Below are 24,378 nucleotides of genomic sequence, written 5' to 3'. Positions count from 1 at the left end.
TCATCTGAGTTCAAAACCTAATACACACCTTTTCAAATTGTCGTATCCAGAATAATGATAATAATAATAATAATCTTGGGGAGGAGCAACAAACTCGGCTATCAATTACATAGATACCCCACAGAAAATGATCATAAAGGTAATACTAAAAAAACATAGACTGACTGATACAGACACAGCTGTGACGTACTAGATATACGCCAATTATACGTTAAAACACTACTAAACTACATTTTTGACAAAAAAAAATTCAACATACACAAAATAACACTAACAGATTAGTTAGACAAGCGTACAAAGAAAACATAAAAACTCCGACAGTAAATTCAAGCTTTGGACAAAGACACTACCAATACCATGCTATAAAAGCTTTCAACGGTGTAAAACTTGAAATTAAAAGTGATGAAAATAAAAATAATTTCACACACAAAATTACAAAATGGATTAAAGAACAAAAAAGACAATATTGCCAAAATGTCATAGCATAAAATAAAAATAAAATCTACACGTAACACACAAAACCAATATAAACACACATCACTCACAAACACACAAGATTATTTTTTAATTTTAAATATATTATTATGTATTTTAATTTAAATGTATTATTTTCTCTTTAAATGTATTAAGTAGATTATATTTTCATATTATAAAATGAAGGCCTCAGCACGGGCAAGCCACCCAGTGAGGCCTACATTACCGGAAAACTTAAAATGTTAAAAATATTATACCAAATAAAAAAAAATAAAAAAAATGACCGCATTTTCTTTCAGTAGTATTTCATTGCTCAGTACAGGGGATTTTTTTCCTTGACTACCAACTTTAAAGAAATAACCATTATAAGTAAACTATTTTTTAATGTTGTATACCTTACCACTGACACCACGGGCAGAAATCATAAAAATCTGTATTTGTAAACGTAAATATATATTTTAATATGTTAGTAGTGTTACATGTTAGTCATAAATCTCTAGTTTAAGCCGTAGTTGTAAGTCTTGTTTTAGCGGTATTTTGTATATACCCACTCGGTCAGAAAAAAATGTATAGTTTTAAGTTATTAGTTAGTATTAGTTGTAAATCGCTAGACATTAATCTTAGTTAGTTATAAGCCACTAGTGATAAGTCACTAGCTTTTAAACTTAGTTATAAGCCACAAGCAATAAATTATAAGTAAGTACTAGAAATACATTAAATGTATAAAATAAGTTGTTAAGCGCCCTTGAGGTGATTTTCTCACGAAATCATTATTGTTATTAATTATAATAATTGTAACTTAAAAATTGATGCAATAAAGGAAAAATTCTGGAAACTATCATGTTATTTAAAAAGAAAAAAATATGGAATTGACTCATCAAAGTGTAATCAAATTTAATATACAGTATGGGTTAAATTTGAAGAAAATATTTAGTAAATGACCTAAATTAAATTTTGCTCGCCGAAAAATGAAACGCAAATAAATTCAGTTGACAAAGTAATAAAGTAGCATTTTTCTTATAGGTAAGTTTGATGACGTCACATCATTTTTCGAAGTAATTCAGGTTTTGAAACACTAGATAAATTGTTTTTCAGGTGTGTTCACCTGTGTATTTTTGCACTTTTGTACAATACAATAATAGTAGTGACGAGATGCCGGCATTTTATCTAGTGTTCTTCAATATTAATAGCGGTTAAACTTAAGAATAAGAAAAGTTTCAACTCTCGAAGCCGCTATTCAAAATACAGGGCATATGATCGGTGGACGTCTCACAGCTATACCACAGATTCGGTGTGATTACTAACTTCAACAACAGCAAATATATCCTGGTATTTAAGTTAGAAAGTCATTATTGATAAAAAAAAATGAAAAAATAAAAAAAAAGGTCTGGAGTTCCTTATTAAACCATTAAGATTACAGTTTTAGACCTAAATTTTTACTAGTCTTAAGTAGGTCCCCGTACCTACAGTGTATTAAGTTATCAACAACACACATATAGAGAACGAAATTTAATTATGATTAGGGACTTGGTGACGGAAAATGGGATTAGTTTCGCGAAATAAGGGTAAATATTGAAATGGTAATCATTAAGACGAAGAAACTAGATCGCAACCAATAACTTATGTATATCTTTAAAGACAAAAAGATATTTCGGAAAATATTTTAAAATATCCAATATAAAGGTAACCGAACTGGAACCCAATGGAAGATTAATAAAAGACTAGACTAAGACGTACTTAATTACTTCGGGATGTGCATCAGTAATACAATGATAATCGATTATCATAATTGTATACGAGTAGGTATACGTTATATTTTATTGTAGGAGGATTATTGAGCAACGTTGTACTTCTTAAGTTTTTAATTTTAGACCACTTTGCATTGGCCGTCATGGATGTTTTTAATTTTTCTATGTGTACTTGTAAATTCATGGAAGACCGTTGTACCACACAAAGTAATATTAGTAAAATATTGACCTGTGATAAAAGAAGCTTGATATTCACTTCCATTATTTCTCGAAAACCTTATACCCTCATCCATAACCTTGCATCGCTTACGTTACAAACACTTTTGGGTACATACTTGACCCAAGGTTTCGTTGACCCCATAAACTATCTTCGTGAAGCAATTATATTTATCAGATGTTCCCAAAGGGATCGAATTAAGCCATAACTTAGAACCAGGGTATATTGAAATGCTATAATATGGATGGTACTCAAACGAAAGCCGGTTTGGTTCGCATGTAATTATAATAATAATGAAGGACAGTATTGGATATGGTAAAAACCAATTAAATTGATGTACACATATTGGATAGTGTGACTCTAGAGACTATACTCAAAGATTTCATTTTACTAGTTGACCAATAAGCATATATTTCTTGAGTCTTTGCCCCATAGTTGAGGATTAGGATCAATTCAATAAAAAGCCGTGATAAAGCAGGTTCCTCTGCTAATTTAACAATCAGTGTAGGAACGAGTCATATCTCGGGGATTTTCGCTATATGTCTGTCACACAATAACTTCTGCATTTGACTTATTCTATTTGGCGTAACCAACAAGCTTAGGTAAATAATGTTGGTAAATATTTCGATTTCAAAACATTGAAAGATTTGTAAACGTGACATTAAAGTTACCGAATTGTAATTAAGCTAATTTGTTTGAAGGTTTCAAAGTCTCAAGCGTATTTAATTACCTTATAAAGGGATTTAAATGATTACCTAATCGCCTTCTTTGGAATCATTCTACCCAAGAAACCTTCTATTGACATACTCGTAACAAAAAGCGAGTAGTTTAGGTACGGTAGTCCAATTAATGTTGAGATAACCTTTCAGAAAATGGACTCACTGTACATACCTCACAGGCACTATGGTAGTTCAGCTTTCAATCTGGTACAAATCGCAAATGAGTTACGTTTGACAGTCACAGTGGTAGAAAGGGCAAGTTTGTGATAACGGATGTAAAGCGATCGCTAGAGCAGCAGATCTGCAGCAGTTCGGAATGCCGTTTCTATTTTACGGGTATATCAATGATATTGACTCTGAGGATTAGTAAGTAACTACCATCAATGCATTCGTCATAATTTAACACCATGAACGCCTGGATTCGAACTTCTTGCAAAAGTCGTTTTTCAACAAATTATTTAATTTTGATTAGCCAGCTGCTGTTGTAAATTCGCCCGTATTTACCGAAGTTTCCTAAAAAGGCTTTGAAATATTTTATCCATAAAATACCTCTTCAGTATTATGTACTATTTATTATCTAGGCAGAATTCCTAGACTGTAAATTTGGGTTTTCGCCGTGAACTTAGTCCAAAAAACATTTATTTATATTTTTTATCGTGTTTTCCCCATTAGGATTACCAGTGCTGGGAAATGCATTTAATTTTTTTTAAATGTTCTTTAAAAAAATGTTACATAATTTACAGAAAAAAACCACCAAAATTAAACTAGGCTTGTGTAAATGGGGGGTGTATTATATTGTTTGTTAATTTTTATGTATATTCCAAAGTTTTCATTATATATTTTTATTGTATGATTTATATTTCGGATGCTTTCTGGTAGTGAATCAAATATTTTACTCCAAGATAATTATAGTGGAATTGCCCCATTGTTTTTTTTTCATATTGTGGAATTGGGAGTATCGACGTTTGTTTGAGTAATCAATTGTTTTTAAAAGGTGCATTTTTATTTAGAATAAGATATTTGCAAATTTGTAATGTTGCATGGTAGAAGTTTAATGTATTTAGTTTTTTAACTTTAAATTCTTTAAACAGAGTCACTAAATTGATCAAATAATTTAACTTCTAGAGGTCTTTTATTTAGGTAACTAATTATCCACGCTGAGAGTTATCTATTTATTCCAAAGGATTTACATTTATTTATTAGCTTTTATGTGATATACTGTCGAAAGCCTTTTTTAAGTCTGTACATGTCGCTAGACATTTTTCATTAGAATCTAGGGCGGTTTATAGTGAGTGCTTATATTTTATACTTATACTTAAGTGTCTTTGTGTGTTTTTTTCAGCCATATTGAAATTCGAATAAATTAATAAATTTTTTTTGTAAAAAATGCCTTTGATTTTGTTTTTTTACAATTTTTTCATGTCTTCGTTACATTTTATAATGGTGATATCGGGCGATAAAATTGTGGGTTTTTACGGCATTCCATTTTTTGAATAGGGGTGCTGATTGTTTTTTATAATTATTTAAATTATATAATAATGCCTCCATGGGTGAAACCACAGTATCCTCCTTGAGTATCTCAACGACTATATGTTTTTACTTATGACGGCATAATAACTTTCATACACGCGAACACCTCAGCACAGGTTTTTCTAGTGAGGTGTTAACAAAACTAGTGCATATTGAATATAAAAAATGAATAGAAATAAATAAATAAAAAAAAAAACACTTTTAATATCAAATAAATAATACTTACATCTTTTTTATATTAAAATTTTTATATTTCTCGGAACCATGTCTTTTCAATATGACTAATAATTATGGAAAAGTGGTTTGCTGGATTATTTACGGTCTAAATGCATTAAAATCGTTAATGCATTACATCGAAAGCTTGTGTTCTCTTTAATGGAGATATAATTTTATCTTAAATTCAAATATTATTGAGCATCAAAATAAAAATGTACCTATTATGTACCTCTGACGGCCGGCATAGTCCAGTGGTAACGCATTGGACTGCCATTCCGAAGGTCGCGGGTTCGAACCCGGCGTGCGCAAATAAATTTTATTTGATTAATTTGTGTTATTTCACAATTAATTAATTAAAATAATGTATAGTATATTTGCGGCACGTTCCAGAGTGGAAGATACTACCAGTATCGCCCTGGTGTAAGACCACCATTAAGAATTGAAACGTTGCTCCAAATGGCTTTAGCCGTGTTTAGTGACTAGATCTGAATAGCCAGGTACTTCCCCACCTTCCTCTTTCCCTTCCCCACTTACCTTCAGCCTCACAACATCCCCCAATTGGGGATGCCATAGTCTCACTGGCTCCAGACGGGAGCAGTTGGGACTCTTATGAGGTATTCACTATAAAAAAAAAAAAACCTCTAAAGAAACCGTTAATAAAAAAACATCTCACAATACCCCGTTTTTTCTTCAAACAACATTATGCAATTACGCTAGCCAGGATATTAGTCAAATTAAATTAAAACCACCAGTATTACAAACGTCTATTTAAATTGCTATAGTCAAGGCTAGGCTATTACGGTGAGATATTATATGATTTTAGCAGCGTTATAAAGAGGCAACACTACGTTTTTTATTTTCATTTCGAAATTTCACATAAATACTTCCAAATGATTGGAAAATATTTCGAAAATTAATCGACCGCCACTGTTTGACTGTGTGCAAAAGATTTTGGCGAAGTGTGTGAATGTTTTATTAATTAAATTATTTTTATAAATTAAAAAGTAAAGTGACAATAACCTTTAAAATAAGCTTGTGCAACTAAATAATATGTTTTTTTAGTTATATAAGTGGTATTTTTACAATTATTATTTTTTTGGTAAACTAATGTTTAAGACAAGATTTTTTATGCATAGCACAAAGGGTAACGATTATTTTCCAAGCAATAATTATCGTTGGCGTCATGTATCTTTTATCAGGAGATTTTTCAATGTGGATGAGTGTTTCAGGCTAATAATTATTGCTTGTAAAATAATCGGTATTTTTACAGTTTACAAGAAGAAAACCATTAGTAATCAATAAAATATTCCTGTTTTCTTTTTCAATTTTTTAATATTTTTAATTGCATGTATCCGATTGAAATATGAACATAACCGTACCAGTACTTTATTTTCGGATATTTCAAAAACAGCGAATCCTTGTGAAAATATATATAAACCGGGAATATTTCAAAATAAATCGTGAATCTGGTAAGTGAGTTGACTACAAAATCTCATAATGGCCGAGAGGTGAAATATTTCAGTAGACCGCTGTTAAAACGGCACTAGATCACTTTTATGGTGATCTTTTTACTATGGCAGGCATAACAACTTGCTGATGAATTTACGATAGTAAATTGTGTATTCGTGTATAATTCAGTTAAAAGTGATATTTTTTTCTGCGGCAGTTAAACGTGATCATTATATTATATAGCTCCCGCACGAAAGGAAAGTTTCGGGCGTAAAACAGTAATTTCCTCTTTTAGAAGAGATATTAAAGTAAAACAGAATAATCCTAGGAAACACTTAAATGTGTCAGATGTACCGTACGGGAGCTCAAATACGAGATCTTAACATTTTATTGTTATTTTCAACAAACCAAATTCTTAACAAGCATTTCAAAACAATACATCTCTAGTCATAACGTCCTTTTGAAGGACGTCCGGTTCAAATTTATATTTCCATTATATACTAGCTCGGGTTACAAACTAAATAATCAGTTGAAAATTACACAGCAGAAGGTTCTGCATTCAAAAAACCTTTCAACTTGTTAGGGAGCTTTTTGATGGGACAAGAGATAGAGTAAATACAATTGGAGGCGCTATTGCGTATTGTTAAAGTGAGTTCCACTGTGAGCACACCGCACCGGAGCGATATCAGTTTCCGTTGTTTGACGCTCTTGCACGTCGAGGAATTAACCCCCAAACAAGAGATAGAGTAAATACAATTGGAGGCGCTATTGCGTATTGTTAAAGTGAGTTCCACTGTGAGCACACCGCACCGGAGCGATATCAGTTTCCGTTGTTTGACGCTCTTGCACGTCGAGGAATTAACCCCCAAACAAGAGATAGAGTAAATACAATTGGAGGCGCTATTGCGTATTGTTAAAGTGAGTTCCACTGTGAGCACACCGCACCGGAGCGATATCAGTTTCCGTTGTTTGACGCTCTTGCACGTCGAGGAATTAACCCCCAACTAAGCGGAACAAAATTTTTCTCTTGGTGTCTCATCTAAATATAATAAATCAATGCAGACAAACATGAACAGCAAGTTTTTTTGTACTGATAAGGAGAGTAAAGTGTTAAGAAAGTTTTAAATTTACAGAGGCAAAGTAATCGTGACTGAAAAAGTTTTAACGTTTTAAAAGTTTTTCATTTAACTGGTTGGTTAGAGAGACACGAAAGTAAAAAGGTAATTCATTAAATGGCCTAATAAAAATATTAAGAGGTTCTGAAATGTGTGTTCATTTTAAATAAAAATTATTAATGAATAACTTAGTTTCGTTCCATTTAAGTTATTCCACAAACGTTTATAATGAACTTTCACACCATACAGCATTTTAATATGTTATATTTAATAATATTATTGTGATTAAAACTGATTTTAACTGTCTCCGTTCAAAGCTTTTCAAAACATTACCTTCATATATTTAGGTTATTCTTCAGAATTAGTGATTGGATTTAAAACATTATTTGTAGTACTAATTTTTTTTGAAAGCACGATTTGAGTGGTTTTATGAAATTTTACTGAATAGTTAATACATGCTTTTTATTTATACATAAAATATATTTTATACATAATCATTATCATATTTAACGAATTATTCTAAAGATTTCCGTTTACCTGTGCCGATTACTTACCTGAAAACTGTAATTATGCGAAAACCTTTCAATTAAGTTATTCCCGAATAAATAATAAATAAATATTTAAATCCGGCTGTTAATAATTAAATATTTGGAAATTAAATTATGAAACACCACATAGCAACGAGGGTGGAAAAATACATTTAATTTTAATAAAATCATTGTACACCATTCCTGTTAATCACTACCCCTGCCCCCAAATGTTATGCATATAAGACATAGCTTAAGGAATAATTGTACAAGTCTGAAGACGACTATCATAAGCTGTTAGCTACCGGTCTCTGTCAAAAATAAAATAAGTTGAAAAAAGTTTTAAATTTGTTTCAATATATCAGTGTAAATATAATAATCAATCTGAACAACAATTTTACTTCAAAAATCAAAAAATAATATTTTAATTTCCTTTGCTGCCAAACTGATTCCAACAAAACTGTATATGAATTTAAATATAGATTTTGAAATTTGAATAAAATTCGTTGATATCCCACACGTATGCCCGTTATAATAGACGGTGGTGATATTGAATGATTGTGTACACTGCTCACATACCTCGAGAAGAACAAAATTATCAACGACCGTCAATACGGATTCCGGCGGAACCGCTCGTGCGGTGATCTTCTCGCGTATGTGACGCATGTTTGGGGGCGGTGCCTGGAACGTCACGGTGAGACCCAAACGGTCGCACTAGACATATCCAAGGCCTTTGACCGGGTCTGGCACCGAGGACTTGTCAACAGATTGCATTCTTACGGACTTCCCGCATCCCTGTGTACGTGGATTGCTGACTTTTTAAGGGATAGGTCGATTCAGGCGGTAGCTGGCGGTTTCACCTCTTCCTCGCAATCCATAAATGCTGGCGTCCCACAGGGATCGGTTCTGTCTCCGACTTTGTTTTTGTTGCACATCAATGACCTTTTGACATGTGCACCGATTCATTGCTACGCGGATGATAGTACACTTCATGATAGCTTTTTGTTTGACAAGCCCCCAAAGGGCACACAAACTCCAACGGCTCGGAGGGCTTTGAAGCAGAGAATGGACGGTTATCTCGAGAGTATTTCCTCCTGGGGTAAAAATAATCTCGTCGAATTTAATGTTTCAAAGACCCAATCCTGTCTGATTACGTCTAAAGGGGATCTAAATGATAACCTAGTCTCCTTCAACGGAAGCAATCTTCCGAACAGGCCTTCCATTGATATGCTTGGTGTTACTATAAGTGACCAGCTCAGGTATGGGGGCTCCATCGAAGCCAGAGTAAAGCTGGCCTCTCAGAAGCTGGGCGTACTGTACAGGGCCCGCAGATACTTTAATAGTACACAACTGCTGACCCTGTACAAATCGCAAGTGCGCCCTACTGTCGAATTTGGCAGCCATCTCTGGTCCGGAGCCCCTAAATACCTGATAAAAACCCTTGACTCTGTGCAAAAACGGGCGGTCCGTTTGATAGATTCCCCAATCTTAACAAACGGACTGCAATCTTTAGAGCACAGGCGTCAGGTAGGTATGCTGTCCTTGTTCTATCGGTATTACAATGGAAGATACTCTGAGGAACTAGCATCATTGATCCCTTCGGCACCGGTGGGTAGTCGGGATACACGCCAAACGCGCGCCCAACATTTGTACATGGTTGACATTTGTCACATGAGAACGGGTCGCTTCTACGATTCGTTCTTAAGTTCAACAGCTCGGTTGTGGAACGAACTGCCGGCCTCTGTGTTTCCTCCCTCCTACAACATGGGACTCTTCAAGACCCATGTTCACTCCTTCCTCTCCACAAAAAGACCCTCCACACAGCATCCCCAAAGATGACATAGGCCCTGAGGGAAATTATTTTCTTCAGGGCCTCCTGTGTGGAGTAAATATAAAAAAATAAAAAATAAATTCCAGGGTTATTTCTGTTTGACGTTGTTAAATGCGTAGGTAGCCTTATTGACGCCGCGGTACGTCATATGGGTTCACGCCAGCGATGATTCGAGTAGGGTAGAAATGAGACGGTTACGGTAATGGAAAACATGAATCCACATACAAAACCATATGATCCATAATTTGTAATCGAACATTGCCGATAAAGTATGGAAGATGGGCCTCCTGTGTGGAGTAAATATAAAAAAAAATAAAAAAATTCCAGGGTTATTTCTGTTTGACGTTGTTAAATGCGTAGGTAGCCTTATTGACGCCGCGGTACGTCATATGGGTTCACGCCAGCGATGATTCGAGTAGGGTAGAAATGAGACGGCCTTTGAAAATTGTATTATATATAGACGCATCCTCCACATATTCTTAATAGAAATGGTAACCAATTTAGGTACAACTTCTTCATCGAATAACCCAAAATTGAAAAAATCTAGGTTTCGACAAGCTATAAAACAATAAAACTCTAATATCTTGGTCACTATCTGAGTAACGAAAAAAAGAATTAAAAATAAAGTTAAAAGGGATGATCCTTTGATGTGTGGGCCCGAATACACTTTTATAGTTACACTAATTGATTTCACACACTATATGTTGTCTTTTTGACGGCTTAATTGTTTATTTGGTAGATGGGAGCGACTCATGTGCATTGAGTGCTGCCTGTCATTATGAAGCAAGTGATGTAACCTTTTATAGTCTCACATATAGGCTATATATATATGTGAGACGCTAAAAGGTATATCTCGCATACTCTACGAGGTCCATTATCTACATCACAATGCTCGTGAATATGAGGAACATATTAATTTATTTGAATAATTGGCCTAAGATGTCGCAAATTTACATTAAACCTTTAAAATTCTAGAACCCAAGCTGGACAGTAAAACATTGTTTGTGTTTAAGAAAAAACTTGGGTATTTGAAGAACTTTTATAAATTATCCCCAAAGTAAGGAAAAACTTACCTTAATTCGGGCACATCAGAAGCGCCCACAGCACATTTGAGTTCATGTGGTATCTGTCAACACATATTTCACATTTTGAAATACAAGAGTACCTGGCACGGTCGATCGATAAAACCCTATATCAATACAAAATTGACATAAATTCGTCATCTATGGTTATTAAGCGTTAGTCGATATTTGCGAGCATGGTCAGCATATGAATCCGCCGGTAGACAAAAGCTGCCTGATTAAGCGCGTCGTCTTGGGTGTCACTGAGCTTTGCCGAACTGTCAATATTTACAACTTTTTTATAATGTAGTTCGCTGAAGAACGGCGGAAAGTCAACAAAGCCGGTAGAATTGAAAGACGTCACAAACGCAATCATTGGAAACGGAGAGCTTGAAGAAACGGAATTTAGAAAGTTTTTCGGACGGTTTTACATATTTGATTCTAGATATCTTTTTTTGTCTTTTACACTAATTCTTGTCACTCTTATATTTTCAGATTGCGGTGTCTGAAATATTAAACTAATTATGTAAGTTCTTGCATACTGCTTGCTAACCCCGTGCACAGGGACATTGGAAGGTCTAAAGTCGTAAAAAAATGTAGCTTCGTTAAATAAAAAAAAGAGTCTTGATGTGTGCGGTGAAGAAGGAAACCATATGTTTCCTTAACGCCTTTGGGAAAGTGGTGGGGTCTCCTGTGGTGGTGGTGATGTCATCATCGGCTTGGTTATGGATACGCCTAATGATCACAATTTTGCACGGGAAATCGATATAAAAACGTTGTCAGTTAAACCTATTGATTCGACATTGTTAGGTTACTAATTTGACCATACTAGATCACCAGGGAGCCATTAATCATAAGAGATAGATTAAATAAATAAAAATAAATCGCAATGCAAATGAAGGTAATGCTCTGAAGAAGATGTGAACGGCAAAGGAAAATGTTTAACTTCCGCTTAGATAAGGGCAACTATCAGCGGCAGGTTGTTTGGACACCAACCGCCAACGCTACCGCTTTATGGCATTGCCTGGCACTTTGTGTCATTTCATTATTGACGTGCTTTTTGTAAGTGTTACAGAAAAAGAGAAGTGACACGTTTTCAGTGCCGTGTCATGTATTAATTCCAATCATTTTTATTTTTATGTGAACACTACACAAGACAGAACCCCGACAGCTCGGAGCTAGTGAACTATGGGATTCCCCCCTGGGCTATGTTGTGAGAGTGACCGGATAAATCATCACATCTTTAAAAAGTTATATGAAGTCATGGAAAGTGACGAAACAAAAAAAATTTTAAATGGGTTAAGTAGGTTAGGTTAGTTTAGGTTAAAAATTTTTTTTTTTCATCTTTTCTAATAACTTTATATCACTTTTTAAAAGTGTGTTGAATTGTCACTGTGTTGAGTTATCATGGAACCGTTGTGCGACATGCATTGAAGGTGTGGGGAGTATAAGGAGATAGGTATGTGGGGACTAGTCGGAGACATGTGAGAGAAAGATTTGTCAGTTTAGATCTGATCACCTATTACGAAAATTTTCAAAAGGTTTGATTCTGAATGGTAGTCTTTCACCAGTGTAATACTGACAGTATTGACTTCCTTTATTACTTGACACGTGATACTGCCAAAACGACTAATACTAAAGTATTACTGAATACGTGAAATAAATAAAAAATTCGAATAATAATTTTTGTCATTTTTTTATATTATTAATATCACACCTTTCTTCAAATTCGTCGAAGAGCGATTTCTGAATAATTGGAAATGGCATAATATCTATGTTCATCATCTATTGTATTCTCTTCTTCACTCTCTTTTTGTAAATATACTGACTCGTAATTAAATAAAATCAACTTCCATATTATCGAAATTTTTTGGTCCAAGAAGGCGATTCTTCATGAGGACAAAAGTATGATTTGTGTCCTGAAAAAAAGAGAATTAACTTTTTTATGTTTAAAAGGTAATCCATCGTGATTGTATTATTATGAAATAGAAATGGTTTTTAGTAAAAACATTGTTTGTTTTACTTTAAAAATCTTATATCAGAAGCTTAAGCCGCTTTATATGAATAACGAAGCATAGACATTTGGAAGCCTGAATTATACGTATAAAACTAACATATTTTTGATACCATAACTGCTGTAATTGCATAAAGAGGACCGCGAAAAAAGGCCCAAACAATAATACAATTTGAGTAGCGCCAAGAGAGAATGTAAAGATGAAAAGGAGAGTTTCGTTTGAGAATTCTGAGATAGGAATAAATTATTCCACAGAGAAAAGTAAATACGAAGTTTTGCTTTGCAAATACACGATATTACAAAAAAATGAGCTTAGATCTAGATTTAAAAAAAAAGACTAATGCGTCGTTAGGTACTTTCCTACATATGTTAAATATCTAAAATACTATTGATGGAAAGGAGTTCCAGTAAAACTCTTAACACCCTTCAAACCCTTCTCTTCCCATCTCCTTTTCCTCACTTCAGTCTCATAACATACCAAAAATGAGGATGCCATCCTGGACACAGGCTCCGGACCGTTGAACTCTCATATTATTATTATTTTATTTATTTATTTATTTAAAACATGTTACATTATTTTGAAATTTACATAAAGTAGAAATAATGAATCACCATACTAGGCAGCTGCCTGTTTCATGGTGACCAATTGAGTGCAATTACTTTGTATGAAATATGAAATCTAGTGTAAACATATGAAATTAGTAACTATAGATGAAGCTAAAATTTTAGAAAAATTGTAATAAAAAGTAGAAGATAGAAATTAGAAAGGAGAAAGAAGTAAATTAGCATTAGATTGTAAAAATGTACATAATTATTATATTTCTAAAAAAAATTTATGAACAAAATTTAGAGAAAATGATCGAGGTAGTTAAAAACTTTTCAGATGATATCAAAATGACTTTTGGTTTAGATAAATGTACAACGATCCATATAGAGAAAGGCAAAATTGTAGATGGGGACAGAGTATATTTAGAAATTTCCAAATTACTAGTATGAAAAGGGATGAGGTTTATAAGTATTTAGGATACCCACAATCAAATAGATTAGACCATAGTAGTATTAAAAATGATATTAGGATTAAATTTCAAACTAGGATCAGGAAAATTTTAAAATGCAATCTATCTTATCTAATCTATTATATAATCTATTATTTGACGGCCGGCATAGTCCAGTGGTAACGCATTGGACTGCCATTCCGAAGGTCACGGGTTCGAACCCGGCGTGCGCAAATAAATTTTATTTGATTAATTTGTGTTATTTCACAATTAATTAATTAAAATAATATATAGTATATTTGCGGCACGTTCCAGAGTGGAAGATACTACCAGTATCGCCCTGGTGTAAGACCACCATTCAGAATTGAAACGTTGCTCCAAATGGCTTTAGCCGTGTTAAGTGACTAGATCTGAATAGCCAGGTACTTCCCCACCTTCCTCTTTCCCTTCCCCACTTACCTTCAGCCTCACAACATCCCCCAATTGGGGATGCCATAGTCTCACTGGCTCCAGACGGGAGCAGTTGGGACTCTTGTGAGGTATTCACTATAAAAAAAAAATCTGCTAAAAATTAAGTAAAAGCAATAAATACTTGGGTAATACTAATAATCAGTGTCGCCCAAACCTCCAACGGTGTTGGACGCGAGTGAGCGCCGTAAGCGGTGAATAAATAAAATAACACCTTCAATCCAAGACAAATTATATAAATACATAAATTTACGGAAAATATATTTTTTAACCTGGAAAAATGGAGGAAGCGGTTGATCCGCATGCCTTCATAACAAAGGCGAAACAAAACATAAGTGACTTACATACAATCATAGAAGAAAATAAACTTACTAAAGAAACCAAATCAAAAATGATGAAAGAAATAAATAACATCATGGAAATGATATCGCACATGGCAATAGAATTAGCTAAATTACAAGAAAAGTGTGATATTCAAGAAAAAAACCAAGCACAAAAATACCCATTATCATACTCTTCTGCAGTAAAAAACTTAATATCACAAACGCAAGAAAAACGATTTCCCATAGTAATTAAAAGCTTAAAAGAAGAAGACACTGAAAAAATAAAAGAGAAAATACAAAAGATTAAAATATCGCAGTTGGAAATTCGAGTATGCGAAATTAAAAAAACAAAAAAAAACTTATAATAACATGCCCAGAAAAAGAAGACGCAAAAAAATTAAAAGATAAGATAAATGAAGTCGACAAAACCATAATAGCGGAGGTACTTCTGAAAACGGATCCATGCGTAATATTCAAAGGTCTTGACAAAGACTATACCGAAAAAGAATTCTTAGAAGACATCATTGAACAAAACAACGACATCAAAATGATATGTGAAAAATACCAAGACAAAGAAATATTACAAGTTAAGGCCATCATTACAAACAAAAAAACTAACAGCAAAAACTTAATACTACAAACAAATCCTGAAATGAGACTACATCTTATTAATAAAAAAAAAATTCATCTAGGATTCATGAGAATCTATGTAGAAGGCTGCAGTCCTCTTATCCAATGTTTCCACTGTCAAAGATTTGGACACACAGCACAAAAATGCTACAATAGAATGAATAAACCAACACGCAAGCAGTGTTCAGAAGATCATCCCATCTCCGAGTGTAAATCCCTGGAACTGCCACCCAAATGCGCTAACTGCAACTCAGCTAACAAGAAGAAAGAAATAAACTCCTTGAACAGTAAAATGAATGAAGTAGACCACCGAACAAACAGCGAAACATGTAAGTTCCGATCTTACATGCTTAAATTAGCCAAAGAAAGAATTAACTACGACATTGAATAAAAATCTTATAAATAATTTTGTAAAATACAACCGAAAATGCATTAAATGGATGATTTCTTAAGTAACGAATTAGAGTTAAATATTGAAATTCAAGAATACGAATGTATATGTACCGATTTGTGTAACAAAATTATTTCTATAAACATCAATGATATAATTATTATGCACATAAACATCCATAGCGCTCAAAAAAATTTAGATGAATTAATTCTAAAAATAAATAATTTAATTAAAAAACCGGACTTTATAGTGTTATCCGAAACATTTACGAACGCTGAATCACCGTCTTATCACTTACCTGAGTACAACTATATTTCTACCAAAGTAGACATCAATAAAAATTCGGGAATAATAATATTTGCAAGCAATAAATTTAGTATTGTTAACATAATAGAACATCCAATACACTTAGTAAACTGCATCGAAGTACATTTCAAACTCGGCAAATCAATATACTATCTAAAAGCTATCTATAGAACGCATGGCTCGAGTATTATTACGTTTATAAATGACCTCAAATACATATTATTAAAATTAAAAAATAAACTTTGCTTCGTCGTAGGAGATGTTAACGTTAATATTAATGAAAAAATAGAAAATAATAACAAAAATGAATACATCAATTGCATGACTGAACAAAATTTTATATCTTGCATAAATAAAAATACTAGGGAAATAAAAGAACATACTCCATCTTGTTTAGACCACATTTGGACAAATGTAAACATTAAAGATCTTCACAAAATAAAATCAATTGTTTGGAAAACTAACATAACTGATCATCACTCATGCTTACTTCTCTATAATAATAATATTAAACATAAAAAACATAATTTAATAACCAAAAAATCAACGATAGATATGACTATTCTCTCTGAAAAATTAAAAAAGGAGGATTGGAATAATGTTTTAAACAGTGATGATACTGAAATTTGTTCAACTAACTTCGAAAATATTATGTCACAACACATTAAAAATTCGACAACTGAGATAACAACACACATAAAATCAAAATTAAGATGTTTAAAGCCTTGGATTACCAAAGGACTTATTATATCTATCAGAAATAAAGAAAAACTTTACAAAATAACTTTAAAAAATCCCCAAGATGAAAAAGCATATATTTTCTATAAAAAATATAAAAATAAATTAACATCTTACATTAAAAAAAGTAAAGAACAGTATTTTAAAAATAAAATATTATCTTCAGAAAATAACCATAAACAAATGTGGAAAACTGTTAATTTCGCCATAGAAAATACAAAAAAAACACAAAACATTAAGTACATTGAATATGATAAAAAAATTATAGATGCCAATATACAGCCTAAACAATGTGCAAACATATTTAATTCGTTCTTTGCAAATGTTGGGAAAAATCTTGCGAAAAATATTCATAAGCCTTCAAACCAAGAAAACCATAAAAATAAAAATATACAGAAACGTAATATACTTTCAATGTTTGAAACAACAATAGAATGTAAAATTTCGAAAATAATAGAAAATATGAAAGGAGGTTCGTCTCCCGGTTTAGATTCTATTACAACACACATGTTAAAAACTATGAAACCTCACTTAATAAAACCTATCACTCATTTAATAAACTTAAGTTTAACAACTGGAATTTTTCCAATGAACTACAAAACCACAATAATCTCACCTATTTACAAATCTGGAGATCCACATCAAGCAACGAATTATCGCCCAATATGTCTAATTTCTAATATAGGAAAGATCTTTGAAAAAATAGTAAAAAAACAATTGGTAAATTTTCTAGATAATAATAAAATATTACACAAAAACCAGTTTGGCTTTATAAAATCTCTGAGCACACAAGATGCTATTGCTAACGTAACTTCATACATTTCTGAATCATTAGATAAAAGGAAAAAAAAAGTGCGGGTATATTTATTGACCTTAGAAAGGCATTCGATAGCATATCCCATGAGATGCTATTAAAAAAATTGAATAATATCGGCATAAAAGGCAACGCGATTAAATGGATCACCGACTACTTAAAAAACCGTCCTCAAGTAGTAAAAATCAATCGTGTTAATAGTGATCAAGAGATTACAAGCTTTGGAATCCCCCAAGGTACAGTGCTTGGACGAATTCTATTTACTATATATGTAAACGATATTTCTTTTCAACCTTTACATGGTCAAATTACGTCTTACGCTGATGATACAGTATTAATAATAAGTGATAAGACTTGGGAAAAAGTAGAGTTAAAGGCCACAGAAGACATCAACGCGCTCAAGAATTTTTTCGACACTAATTTACTGTCACTTAATAATGAAAAGACATTTGTAATTCCATTTGCAATACATAAAAATGATACTCCTAAAAATTTTAACATTGTCATACATAATAATACTAAAATTCACAGCCAAAACTATTGCAAATCAAACTGTACAGTACTAAAAACAACAAATAAAATTAAATATCTAGGAGTAATTATTGATAAAAATCTGAAATGGAAGGAACAAATATGTCAATTAGTAAACAAAATTAGAAAATTAATATATATATTTTTAAGAATTAGAAACTTTCTGTCGATAAAAAATCTATATATAATTTACTATGCCTTAGTTCAATCCACTTTACAATACGCTATTATTAGTTGGGGATCCGCGTATAAATGTAACCTTCTTCCAATTGAAATTATACAAAGAACAATTATTAAAATTATATTAAAAAAACCCTTTGACTACCCAACAGAACGCCTGTTTGAAGAATTTCAAGTACCTACATTTAAAGACCTATCTATTAAAAACTCACTAATCCAAATTATAAAAGAAAAAGATAAATATCAATTTTTAAATGAAAACAGAACGCGACTTAGACATGTTTTTCTATGCCCAAAACTAAATACGTCTTTTGCACAACATCATTATACTTACCAGGGAAGAACCTTTTTCAATCGTCTACCAGAAGAAATCAGAAGCATTAATGATAAAACCCAAATACTGCTCTCTGTCAAGAGACACTTTAAAAATATTCTGAAAAAAAACTACTGTCACTTAATTAATCTCACAAATATCCTTAGTTTTCCATAACTTTCTTTCTTTTTTTATATTTATTATATTAATATATTATCCTTCACTACTATAAAAAAAAATACTACAGCAAACATACATTTATGTACAATGAATTATTTAAGTACTAACAGAATGTACACTCCCCTTCCATACACAAGCAAATGCTTTCAATGGAAGAGTAGTAAAAAGACCCAAGATGTAAAATGAATTATGTACCATGTAAACATATTATTAAAAATAAAAAATAATTAAAAAAAAACAAAAAATACCTCTATTAACGTACTTATGTGGCATAATTAAATGGTCTAATACAGATTTAGATAACTTAGAAAAATTAATTAGAACTACGCTAACAAAGTTTAATTGCCATCATCCAAATTCAGCAAGAGAGCGAGTTTATTTACCTAGAAATTTAGGAGGTAGAGGTATAGTCAAAATAACTTCTTTGAAACATAATCAGGTAGAAAGGCTAAGAACTTTTTTTCCATGGGAAAGCTCATAGCTCAGAAATGCACAAAATAATTTGCAAGGCAGATAGAAATATTACACCTTTAAATTTATACGATGAGAATGCCAACATTTTTATAAATCCCAACCAGGAATTATTAGATTCCTGGTCAAATAAAATTTTACACGCAAAACACTTCAATTATCTCAACCAAACGTATGTTGACAAAATTTCATCAAACAAATGGTTGAGTATTGGAGAGTTGAGTGCAGAAATAGAAGGATTTATGCTTGCCATTCAGGATAGAGTCATTAATACTAAAAATTATAGAAAGCATATAATCAAAGATACAAATCAAATTGATGATTTGTGTAGAAAATGTTTGGCTTTTCCGGAAACTATAGAACATATTATATCGGGATGTTCTATATTAGCCCCGTCCGAGTATACATTTAGGCACAATCAAGTTATAAAAATAATTCACCAAAATTTGATAATTAAACATAACTTGATTGACTGCCGTAATGTAGTACCATATTATGAATACGAACCAAATTCATTTTTAGAAAACGAATTTTATAAAATATATTATGATAAAACTATACTAACAGACCGAGCGATTAGTCATAATAGACCCGATATAGTTTTACATGACAAAATTAAAAAAATAACTTATATCATTGATATCGCTATTCCAAATTCCTGTAATATTAAAAAATCTGTTAGTGAAAAAATAAGAAAATACAAAGATTTAGGAAATGAAATAAAAAGAATTTGGCATTCTCAGACTATACAAATATTACCATTCATTATTTCGGCTACTGGCATTATACCTAGCTCTCTAATTAAAAATTTAGGCGTATTAGATCTATCAAAAAAATTATATATAAAGATGCAAAAGTCGGTCATTTTGAATACATGTAGGATAACAAAAGATTTTTTTAAATATTTATGTTGAGGGATCAGTAGGATTTATAGGCCCTGTTAGAATTTCTACCGAGCCGAACCCTCTGATATGAAAATATCTGGAGTCGGTGAATTATTTTCCCATTTGATCTCTGGTGAGTTGACGTGTTGTTCTTGTATTGTTTTGTATTTATTTTGCTTATATAATGCACTTACATAATGTTGATTGACTAGATGATCATTTGTGGAAAAGTGAGAGCAAGGGTTAAGTTTTTCCTTTGGGGAAGATTTAACCCGGACAACTAAATCGGAAGTTAAAAATAATATATGAAAAAGATATCGTCTATCTGAAGTGAAGCGGCAAGATAATGTTGAACAACTCCGGGTCACGACATTTCCTGGACCTAGGCTCGCTTCATCATCAACCATTTTCAGATGAAATAGTCATTATCACAATGAGCAAAGGAGTTTTAAAATTTGTCAGATAAAAAATAAAACCTAATTTTAATATCATAGTACGATAATACATATCAAGAAAAATTTGTATGTTCAGTATTAGAAATATAACTTACTGTTATTACCTACTGTGCAAACAAATACAAATTATTACAGTGATTTGTTTTTGGGGTATTATGCCGTGTTGCGCTACCTCCTTCTTTAGCCCACTTTTTGGACAGCAGTGTCCATCATCAGAGCAAATGTGTAATCCGATTACACATCTTAAAATGTAGGTAAGGATATTGGTTATTTCCATTTGAAGATCTAGCAGAACTCAATAACGAGTGAGATTTGCCATTACGAAATAAATTGTTAAAAAAATTGGTAAGTCCGTCAAAATTTTATCAAACAACTTTAACTACCTCCTCGAGATATAAATTTTTTTTCTTGCTTACTAACTTACTTTTCTATTATTATTATCTTATCGTGCATTTATCAAATGTGCCATTTAGCCATTTTTTTTAAATTTTTGAAATGCAAACTTAAAGTAGTAATTAAAGATGTGTCATGACAGAAAATCCAGAGTGAAAAGCTATGCTAATTTCATTACATCAGAAGTCACCGTTTGGCAGTTATAAATACTGCTTCAGATACACCGATTTCACAGATCGAAAGCATCTAATATACACGTACATCTGAGTTCGGAGTCGAATAATCTAGTCACTCAATAATAATTTAGGTCACGCTTAAATCCTTGTACCAAATTTGATCAACTTGGTAATAAGATGAACGATTTTGGTTCCTGCAGATTGGCTGACTTAATTGAAACTAAACGGAGCGTTCCGAAACGATTGCATTTTTTACTTTGGTGTGCGACTAGCTTTGCAATCAGCATTCGATGAAAATTTTATGAAAGGTTCTCAAATTTTATTTATTATAATTAGGTGTCAGAAAATAGCCGTATTCAATGTCTTAGAAATAACTAACCATCACGCCTTTTTTCCGCAGGGGTAAGCAGAGTGGACGAAACGCTATATAACTCGGTCTTGGCACACACTCCTTACCTCATTCACATTCATTCACAGTCTCATACATACTTTTCTATTATTCTGACTCTTGACATGGCCTGACTCAATGATCTGATTCACTTGATCGTGCCATGTCTTCCTTGGGCGTTCTCGAGTTATTCTACCATTCACATTTGCGTCATATACTCCCCTTACACTCCTTTCTTCGTTCTCTCTGAGCGCCTCTTTCTGAATCTTACTCATTACGCTTACATCAGCCTTGCATTATTTGCGGATATCCACATTTCTCACACAATCATAAATGGTTTTACCACACATAGGCCTCAGGGATCTCATTTCTAAAGCATTCAGTCTAGATAGGTAAAACGTCCTCGCTCCATATTACTTTAAGCGAGGTCTCAAAACTCCCCAAACACTCACATTTATAATTTTTAAATATAACTCAATGAATGCAATTTTTGAAACACGTCTTTAAAAAAATATATCATTATATTTTATTTAAAAAATACATTTTAAATCATGCAAATAACAGATTTAAGTAATCCTATCGAAGAAAAATAAGTATTGCCGACTTATTGTGAATCTCTTCAAATTATTGGTAATCCGGTTAAGAACGGAACTGCAGGCCGTTTCATGATAATTTTTTATTAAATTCATAATAATATCGTATAGTAGACATAAGTGCCAAAAATAAATTTTATTAGTTTTTCATCACAAACTATTTTGAAGTTTGGGGTAGTGAAATGCTACTTTACTGAATCGATTTATTTTTTTCTATGTCAAGCATTTCTATGTCGAGTATTTTTATTATTAAAAATATGTATTCGTATATTATATAATGATCCATATTATGTACATGGTGTCCGGAAATTAGTGGTAGATAAAAGCGGGAAACCTTTTCTTTTCCACATTTGAAGCGTAAACCCGACTTTAAATGTTTTTGATGCGGTTGCCGAAAAAAAATTATCGTAGCTCAGATGGAATTTTTTGTGTCTCTGTATGATGGTGATTTGAAGGAGATAATGAATTAATATAATAATAATAAATGATTAAAGACGATTTTCAAATTTTCGTTTAGGATTTCCTAAATTAGGAATCGCTAATATTGTCTTAGTAATCAAATATTTCAATTTGAGGTTTTATTCATTAAGTTATTCTAAAATATATATATATATATATTTTTTAAATTTATTTATTTATTTCTTGTAAATTATTTAAGATTATAAATGATAACAATATGCAGACTTATATATATAATTTTTTAGTTTTTTTATTCTACTACTCCATAAGTTGAGCTCAGGAGCTCGTGTTTATGGGAGGAGTTTATGTTTATGTTTATTATTTTATTTATTGTTCATTATCTTTTAATGTCGGCCACGCAAAAAATTAAAACGGGATTTGCAGGCGAAAAACGACCGCTCCGCCCTACAATTTTAACCAACCGCAAGGTTCATTTTCGGTCGCAAGGTACCGTGCTCGAGATGTATGAAAAATTGTATAGTAAATTCAGCCACTTTTCGTTATTCATTTGTTTCAACGATCTCGAGGCGGTTTGCAAAAGTCGACCTCCGTCCCTCGTATTTTGGACGACCTCGGAATACACTTTCGGCAGCCCGACCGCGCGAAAGTTACGCCGTTTCGCTTCCGAGCCGCGAGCTACACGAAATTTCAAGCATGGGTCACGTGGTGTTTGTGATGTGATTTTTTTTAAATCTCCATCGTTCACTCGGTGATGAAATTCAATCCAAAAAGGTGACGCTGCGCTTAAAATTTTTGAAAAATTTGTCGTCCGAAGATTTAGAAACGTTAATCGGCCGTCGTAAATATAGCTGTTCGTTAAAAACTTCTCACAATACCGGGCCAAAGTTTTGACCCAAATAAACATAAAATTTTTTGATTTGAGCATTTTCACCAAAAAAAAAAACAAAAAAAAAATATTTTTCGGCTATTTCAGGGTTAAAAATTTTTCGTCATTAGATCTGAGACGCCGACACAACGGATAGGAATTATTATTAGCATAGGTAAGTACTCACAATATGTAGCGATGCTCCGATCTCCAATTCAAAACACAAATACGTTAAATTATTTTAAATGTTCACGGTTAACTTCCAAGCACATTTGGGTCCGTCTGATGATTGATTATTGCTCTATTTGAATCATATCGGAGTTAATTTTTACCTCGTCGAAGTCATAGATGATAAGTCTCAAAATCAAAACATTAAAAACGTACAACTGTTTTCAAAAACGTCGAAGGCATCGGTGATAAATCTTAAAGTATCAATATCAAAACAATAATCACGCGTTTTAAAAAACAAAAATTTTGCCAACAATTCGCTTTAATTTTTAAATTAACGAGAAATTTTTTTAAAGCAAAATGCTATGTAAACAATGTATAAACAATCTCATATATACGGCCACCTGCGGCGACCCATAAATCAGACCTGACCTACTTACGATTTAACAGAAATGTGACATCTGCTTAGAATACTGTTTACTATCATGCGTCTCTTTCCTTCATATGTTTGTAGAACCCAACATACTAGAAAAAACTATATTTTGCGAATATGTCAGAGATAGGTATGAATATTAGAAGAACAGATGTTTTAACCCTGCAGAGCAGAAATATTTTACGATTACACCGGATTAAATGAGGGGTGATTTCAAACAATGCTTTAAATCCGGGCTTCTTTATTTTTTTTACTTTTAAATAGTTTTAATTAGTTGGGTACTTTGATCTTCAGTAATAATTTATTAAAAATTTGATCAAAAAAATCATCTTCTGACTCGATTTATTCGAAAACGAAAGCTC

The 24,378-nt window shown here is 32.4% G+C and overlaps 1 protein-coding gene across 3 annotated transcripts in view; it reads right to left on the bottom strand.

Moving 5' to 3' along the window:
* The window catches only part of LOC149425662 (gonadotropin-releasing hormone receptor-like), a 395,919-nt gene that overhangs the window by 214,656 nt on the left and 156,885 nt on the right, over positions 1–24,378 (bottom strand). The gene's annotated exons all lie outside the window — the stretch shown is intronic.

The sequence above is a fragment of the Hesperophylax consimilis genome, chromosome 2 (assembly GCF_061612785.1).
Source record: "Hesperophylax consimilis isolate HC1 chromosome 2, BYU_Hcon_1.0, whole genome shotgun sequence".
Classification (NCBI taxonomy): Eukaryota; Metazoa; Arthropoda; class Insecta; order Trichoptera; family Limnephilidae; genus Hesperophylax; species Hesperophylax consimilis.
This window is presented reverse-complemented; position numbering and strand designations above follow the sequence as displayed.